General features: G+C 44.2%; 1 non-coding gene across 1 annotated transcript; it reads left to right on the top strand.

Annotated features, from left to right (window-relative positions):
- The first annotated feature begins 1,192 nt into the window (after positions 1-1,192).
- On the top strand, positions 1,193-1,304 carry LOC126012295 (U6 spliceosomal RNA). Its single transcript, XR_007496812.1, has one exon. It is a non-coding gene; the product is annotated as a U6 spliceosomal RNA (small nuclear RNA).
- Positions 1,305-7,962: the final 6,658 nt, after the last annotated feature.

The raw sequence follows: 7,962 nt of genomic DNA, 5'->3' as shown, positions 1-7,962 counted from the left end.
GCCGCTGTGCTATCTCTCCGGGCCCAAGAAACTAATTCTGAAGGAGAAATTTGTAGTACTAAATAACTATTGCAGAGATTTCACATTTGTGATTTGGGCAACAAATTAAATCTAAAGTAGAAAAAGGTCTACCGTTATAATACAGCAGGTAGGACACTTGCCTTGCTTGGGGCCAAACTTGGGTCCTGTCTCTAAGACCAAATAGGTTCTCAGGAGCACCACCAGGAGTAATCCATGAGCTCAGAACAAGGCATAAGCCCCACACCTGGTTGGGTGTGGGTCCTGAAAAAAAAAAAAAAAGGCAGAAGAAAGGAATGAATCCAGAGACTGGAGAGATAGTACAGAAGGTAAGGCACTTGCCTTGTACCCAGCTGGTTTGGGTTCAATCCCTAGCACTAGCACCAAACATGGTCTTCTGCGCCCTTTCAGGAGTGATCCCTGAGCACAGAGCCAAGAGTGAACTGCTAGAATCCTTGAGCAAAACTGAGTTCGGCCTCAAAATAAACACATAAGGGGCTGAAGTGATAGCACAGTGGAGGGTGTTTACCTTGCACTCACCGACCTGGGACAGACCAGTGTTTGATTCCCAGCATCCTATCTGGTTTCCCTGAGCCTGCCAGGAGTGATTTCTGAGTGCAGAGCCACGAGTAACCCCTCAGTGTCGCTAAGTATGCCCCCCCCCAAATAAATAAAATAAAAATAGAAAAAGAAAAAGAAAGATAACAAATCAGCAATTACAAGTGATAATATTACATCACTACAGATGCTGAAAATAGTAAAGAATGATAAGGGAGTATTACAAATAGATTTATGCCAATTAATTAAACAAATTGTGCGGAAGTTCTTTTTTTTTTTTTTTTTTTTTTTTTTTTTTTTTTTGGTTTTTGGGCCACACCCAGCGTTGCTCAGGGGTTACTCCTGGCTGTCTGCTCAGAAATAGCTCCTGGCAGGCACGGGGGACCATATGGGACACCGGGATTTGACCCAACCACCTTAGGTCCTGGATCGGCTGCTTGCAAGGTAAACACCATTGTGCTATCTCTCCGGGCCGGTGCGGAAGTTCTTAACTACCAAAAATCACTCAGTGGATAATATTAAGAACCTTGTAAATAAATTACAAAACCTTCTGATAAGGAAGACTCCAGACCTAGTTTTCTGCCTTCATCTAAGGCAGAAATCATCACTTCTGCTCTTGCTTCAGCAGCTTTGACAGCACGTATACTAAAATTGAAATAATGCAGAGAAGATTAGCATGGCCCCTGCACAAGCATGTCAAGCAAATTTGTGAAACTTTCATAGTTTTTTTTTGTTGTTGTTGTTGTTTTGTTTTTGGGTCACACCTGGCAGCACTCAGGAGTTACTCCTGGCTCTACACTCAGAAATTGCTCCTGGCAGACTCGGGGGACCATATGGGATGCAGGGGTTTGAACCACCCTCCTTCTTCTTCTAAGGCAAATGCCCTAGCCCTACTGCTGGGCTATCTCTCCAGCCTCGATGTTCATAGTTTTGTTTTTTGTTTTTTTTGTTTTTGTTTTTGGTTTTTGGGTGCTCAGGAGTTACTCCTGGCTCTACGCTCAGAAATCGCCCCTGGCAGGCATGGGGGACCATATGGGATGCCAGGATTTGAACCACCGTCCTTCTGCATGGAAGGCAAATGCCTTACCTCCATGCTATCTCGCCAGCCCCAATGTTCATAGTTTTTTAAAAGAAGAAATTATCGGGCCCAGAGAGATAGCATAGCGGCATTTGCCTTGCAAGCAGCCGATCCAGGACCAAAGGGGGTTGGTTTGAATCCCGGTGTCCCATATGGTCCCCCATGCCTGCCAGGAGCTATTTCTGAGCAGACAGCCAGAAGTAACGCCTGAGCACCGCCGGGTGTGGCCCAAAAACAAAAACAAAAAAAAATTATCATTTATGCATAAAAAATTTTGGGTGGTGGGTGGTAGAAGTGTTTTGGGCCACACCTCATGGTACCCAACACTTATTCCTGGTTCTGTGCTCAGGGCTCACTCCTAGCAGATTTCTGGAAATACATGTAGTGATGGGGATCAAACCTATGTTGATGGTATGCAAAGCAAGCACATAATTTTCTATACTATCTCTCAACAAAGGGAAGACTCCACAAACTCACAGAATATCAAAAAGGAGCAAAAATATATTGTCTCATTCTGTGTAGCCAGAATTCCCCTTATTCTCAAAATCAGAAAAAGATACTACAAGAAAAGTGACTGGTTTGTATATGTCACTCATATAAAAGAGAAAAAAAAGTTTAAAATTTTTATTACATGCTGTTGGTGTGACAATACAGTGGGTAGGGCAATTGCCTTGCAGATGGCCCTCTTGTGTTTGATCCCCAGCATCCCATATGGTCCTCTGAATCGCATTAGGAGCAATCCCTGAGCACAGAGCCAGATGTTAGCCCTGAGCACTGCCAGGTGTGGCTTAAAACAAAACAAAACAAATAAGTCAGTGAAGGGTTGGAGTGATAATATAGTGGGTATGGCCCCAGTACCCGATATGACCCCTTGAGCACAGAACCAGAAGTAAGCCCATGAGCATGACCAAGTGTGCCCCCCCCAAAAAAAAAGTAAAATAAAAGTAAAAAGTCAGTGGACCCAGCAAGTGTGGTGGAGTGACTCCATGGCATAAGCACTCGCCTGAATAGAGCAAGGCCATGCATTTGACTCCAGATGATGCCCATATGGTCCGAGCTTAGTAAACAACAGAGCATGGGTAAATGAGCACTGTAACTAATGACATGGAAGCACACTGAAGCCATAAATGCAACCCCCCTGGCTGGTGAGCACTTTTTTATGTGTGTTTTTTGTTTGTTTGTTTTTGGTGGTGCTCAGGGGTTACTCATATTCTGCACTCAGAAATTGCTCCTGGCAAGCTCAGGGATCATAGGGGATGCCAGGGATCAAACCTGGGCCCTGTTCTGGGTAGGCAGCATGCAAGGCCAACGCCCTACCACTGTGCTATCTCTCAGGCCCTGGTGAGCATATTCTTAAGCACTACATTGTCTCCTGGTTAACACTAGAAGCAGAATATGTGTGAGCACCACAACTAATGAATTTGACCCTTGGCAAGCAGGTGTATAAGCACTTCAAGTAAAGTGTGTGATATCTGGTACATACCACCAAATGTATTATCAGAAGGAAAGGCAAGAAAGGGAAAGAGCAAAATAAATAAAGACTGAATTTTGTGGGGAAAGGAGATCTGGGCCTTATTCATGGCTCTGCACTCAGAGATCATTCCTGATGTGTTTGGGGGACCATATGGGTGCTGAATCAGATTTGTGTTGACTGTATGCAAGACAAAAGCCCTTGCTGTACTATTGCTCTGACACAACACTGAAATACATATTTTTAAAGAATATAAAAAGGTGGGGGCCAGAGAGATAGCATGGAGGTAAGGCGTTTGTTTTTCATGCAGAAGGACGGTGGTTATAATCCTGGCATCCCATATGGTCCCTGTGCCTGCCAGGGGTGCCTAGAGCCAGGAGTAACTCCTGAGTGATGCCAGGTGTGGCCCCCCCCAAAAAAAAGTATATATGCATATATATATATATATATATATATATATATATATATATATATAAAAGGTTAGGGCCGGAGAGATAGCATGGAGGTAAGGTGTTTGGCATGCAGAAGGTGGTTCAAATCCTGGCATCCCATATAGTCCCCGAGCCTGCCAGGAGTGATTGAGTGATTTCTGAGAGCCAAAAGTAACCCCTGAGGGCCCGGAGAGATAGCACAGCGGTGTTTGCCTTGCAACAGCCGATCTAGGACCAAAGGTGGTTGGTTGGAATCCCAGTGTCCCATATGGTCCCCCGTGCCTGCCAGGAGCTATTTCTGAGCAGACAGCCAGGAGTAATCCCTGAGCAACGCCGGGTGTGGCCCAAAAGCAAAAAAAAAAAGTAACCCCTGAGCACTGCCGGATGTATCTTGAAAACCAAAAAAGAAAAAGGTAAATTGGGATACAGGGGGATCTGAGTAACAGTTCAGAGCCAAGACTGAGCCCTGCGCACAGCCAGGTGTGGCCAAATATTAGAAAATGCAACAATTTTAAATTATGTATAGAAATATTATTATTTAACAACATATGGTATTTTTCCTTAATAAAACTTTATTATTATTATTTTTTGTTTGTTTGTTTGGTTTTTGGGTCACACCGGCAGTGCTCAGGGATTACTCCTGGCTCTATGCTCAGAAATCGCTCCTGGCAGGCTCGGGAGACCATATGGGATGCTGGGATTCAAACCACCGTTTTTCTGCATGCAAGGCAAGCGCCCTACCTCCATGCTATTTCTCGGGCCTCAATAAAACTTCTTTTAAATGAAGGTTCAGAATTAATTTCTTTGACTTATATGAAAAGCTTAAAGATTACTGGGCCGGACTGATAGCACAGCACGTAGGTCATTTGCCTTGTAAGCAGCTGACCCGCGTTTGATCCTCTGCATCCCATATAGTCCCCAAGCCTGGAGTGATTTGGAGTGATTTCTGGGCACAGAGCCAGGAGCAACCCCTGAGCATTGCCAGATCTGACCCCAAAAACAAAAATAAATAAAAACAAAACTTATGTACTCAGTGATAAAAGGCTCACTACGCTGCTAGGATCAGGAGCAAGGCAAGGAACAAAACAAAAGACAATCCGAATACAAAGAAGTAAAGTGTATTCATAGATGATCTAATTGTCTACATAGAAAGCCTGCATAAATGCTACTGGAACTGTTATGAGGCCCACTGATTTAAACCAATATAGAAAGTCAATTCATATGTTAGCAATAAAAAATGAGAAATTAAAACTAATGAGTATTTCTTACAATAGCATCAAAATATTAGCTACTTGGGGACAGACAGATAGTATAGTGAATAGAGCACTTGCCTTACAAATGTTCGACTGAGGGGCCAGAGTGATAGCATAGCTGTAGGACTTTTACCTTGTACTTGGCCAACCCTTGATGGACCCCCAGTTTGATTCCCTGCATTCCCATATAGTCCCCTAAGCCTGTCAGGAGTGATTTCTGAGCACAGAACCAGGAATAACCCCTGAGTGTCACTGGGTGTGATCTACCCCCCCCCCCCAAAAATACAAGTGTCTGACTGAGGTTCAAGTCCCATCACTCCTTATGGTCCTCTGAGCCCCACAAGGAGTGATCTGAACGCAAAGCAAGGAATAAGCTGTGAGCACCACTGATTGTGGCCCCCAAACAAACAAAAATAAAAACATTATGCCTTTCCCCAGGACAAGCTCCTTAACATTTGTACTATCTCTCTGGCTCCTATAATTTTTTTTTTAATTTTTTTCTGGGTCACACGTGGCAGTGCTCAGGGGTTATTCCTGGCTCCATGCTCAGAAATTGCTCCTGGCAGGCACGGGGGACCATATGGGACGCTGGGATTCGAACGGATAACCTCCTGCATGAAAGGCAAACGCCTTACCTCCATGCTATCTCTCCAGCCCCATGGCTCCTATAATTTGATCCACACCTGATAGTACTCAGGAGCCATTCCTGGCTCAATACATACAGTACACTCCTGGCTCAGTCACTCCTGGCGGTGGGTAACCATGCAGCAGGTCAAGGATCAAAATTGGGCCTCCTGCATGCGAAGCATGTACTCTAGCCTTTTTGAGGTATCTCACTGTTACACTATAGAATAATACTAACAGTTTAGAATATATTCATAATGCTGTTAGTTTAATCATATAGCAATATAAAGTTGACTACTATGCTATTGCTATTGTGTATGTTAACTGAGAATGGAATAGAAGAAGGGGCTATCCTGGCAAAACCAAATCAAAATAAATCCTTGAGATCAGCATGGTGACCAAAGCTAGCAGCAACTTTTACTTTTCCACCCATAGCTCTGTTGAAGAGACTCTGCCAGCTGCCTTGGCTACAGCCTCAGTCTGGTGAACCCTGGGGACTTCCAGCTAAGCTTCTTTGTTTTCTTGCTGTGCCTGTCTTTCCCCAGGGGCCTCTCTCTATTTCTTTTACTTTCCTTCCTCCTGTTTTTAATGTTTGCTTTCAGTATACATATTCACATAGGAAAGTTGAGACTGGAAACATAGTATAGGGGTAGAAACTTATCTTGCATGAGTTGATCCTGGATCAATCCCTAGCACTGCACTGCCTGTAACTCTGACTCTGGTTGTTATTTTCTGTTGTTGGTTTTTTGGGTCTTTGTTTTTGTTTTGGGCCATGCCTGCCAGTGCTCAGAGGATCATATATTTATGCTAGATAGGTGCCTTATCCCTATACTATGGGATGCCAGGGATCAAACACAAGTTTGCTACATACATGGCAAGCACCCTGCCCATCACTCCAATTCCATCAAGCATATTTTTAACCAGTCATTTTTTAGATTATAGTGAAGATCCCCAGTGTTATTAGACTATTATTCTATTTTGTGATCATTAAATCATGGCATTTTATTGCAACACCACACTTCCCAGTAGCAAAGCATTTGCCTTGCATGTGTGCAAGCCCTGGTCTCCTAACCACCAAATCTGTATGCATGTTCATATTTTTTTTGCCTAGAATTATTTCTGCAAGAGAAATAATTGAGTCAAAATTTTTGCTTAGGGGGTTAAAGAGATATTATAGCAAGTGGGGCACTAGTCTTACTCGAGGCCAAACTGGGTTCAATCCCAGCATCCCAAATGCTCCCTTAAATCTGCCTGGAATGATTCCTTAGATCAGAGCCAGGAGTGTGCCCTTAACACAACTGGATATGGGCCCCCTAAAAAAAAAAGAAAACAAAACAAAAAACCATTCTTTTGCTTGTTTGTAAATAATTTGATAATTGTGCTAAATATTCACTTGAATGTTGTTTAATATAGGAGAGTTGGTTGCCCATAAGTAGCATAATAAGAGGGTAGCATTTTTTCTAATATTTATGCTACTTCTCATTTCTCTGATTACTGGAGAGTGAGTCCCCCATTCTGATGTCATTCTCTCCTAGATCTGCCCACTCTTACCGCTGCTTTCCATTAGTCAGTAACGGGGCGGGTGCTTCAGGGAGGCCCCACTCCCAAGTCACTTCAGACGCCCTTACAGTCTAATGAAAGGACTTCTTTGCTTTTTTTGGGGGGGTGTCACATCTGGCAGCGCTCAGGGGTTCCTCTTGGCTCTATGCTCAGAAATCGCTCTTGGCAGGCTCGGGGGACCATATGGGATGCCGGGATTCTAACCACTGTCCTTCTGCATGCAAGGCAAAAGCCTTACCTCCATGCTATTTCTCTGGCCACCGCTTTGCTTTTTTTTTTTTTTTATTCTCGGATTCATGTTCATATCACTTCATGTAAGTTTTTTTTGTTTTTTTGTTTGTTTGTTTGTTTTGTTTTTGGGTCACACCCGGCAGCGCTCAGGGGTTACTCCTGGCTCTACGCTCAGAAATCGCTCTTGGCGGGGCCGGAGAGATAGCATGGAGGTAAGGTGTTTGCCTTTCATGCAGGAGGTCATCGGTTCGAATCCCGGCGTCCCATATGGTCCCCCGTGCCTGCCAGGAACAATTTCTGAGCCTGGAGCCAGGAATAATCTCTGAGCACTGCCGGGTGTGACCCAAAAACCACAAAAAAAAAAAAAAAAGAAATCGCTCTTGGCAGGCTCGGGGGACCACATGGGATGCCGGGATTCGAACCACCGTTCTTCTGCATGCAAGGCAAACGCCTTACCTCCATGCTATTTCTACGGCCCCTCATGTGATTTTTTTTATGACTCCTTGTAGTTCTTTCTCTAAAGTAAGTTTAGTCATTGACTTCATGTGTGAATGAGCGGCATCTGGAGGAGGAAAGGAGCCTCCAGGTCACAGGGCAGGGGGTGGTTTATTACTCACCCCTGAATTGAAACGTGTGGTGGGGGAAATGGCTGTAACCAGGATGGAAAACATGTGGATTCTGGAGCCAGGTCCTCTCTGGGGGTTTGGTGACTGGGCAGACTCTAGGGAGTAGGTGTCA

Source organism: Suncus etruscus, chromosome 6 (assembly GCF_024139225.1).
Source record: "Suncus etruscus isolate mSunEtr1 chromosome 6, mSunEtr1.pri.cur, whole genome shotgun sequence".
Taxonomy (NCBI): domain Eukaryota; kingdom Metazoa; phylum Chordata; class Mammalia; order Eulipotyphla; family Soricidae; genus Suncus; species Suncus etruscus.
This window is presented reverse-complemented; position numbering and strand designations above follow the sequence as displayed.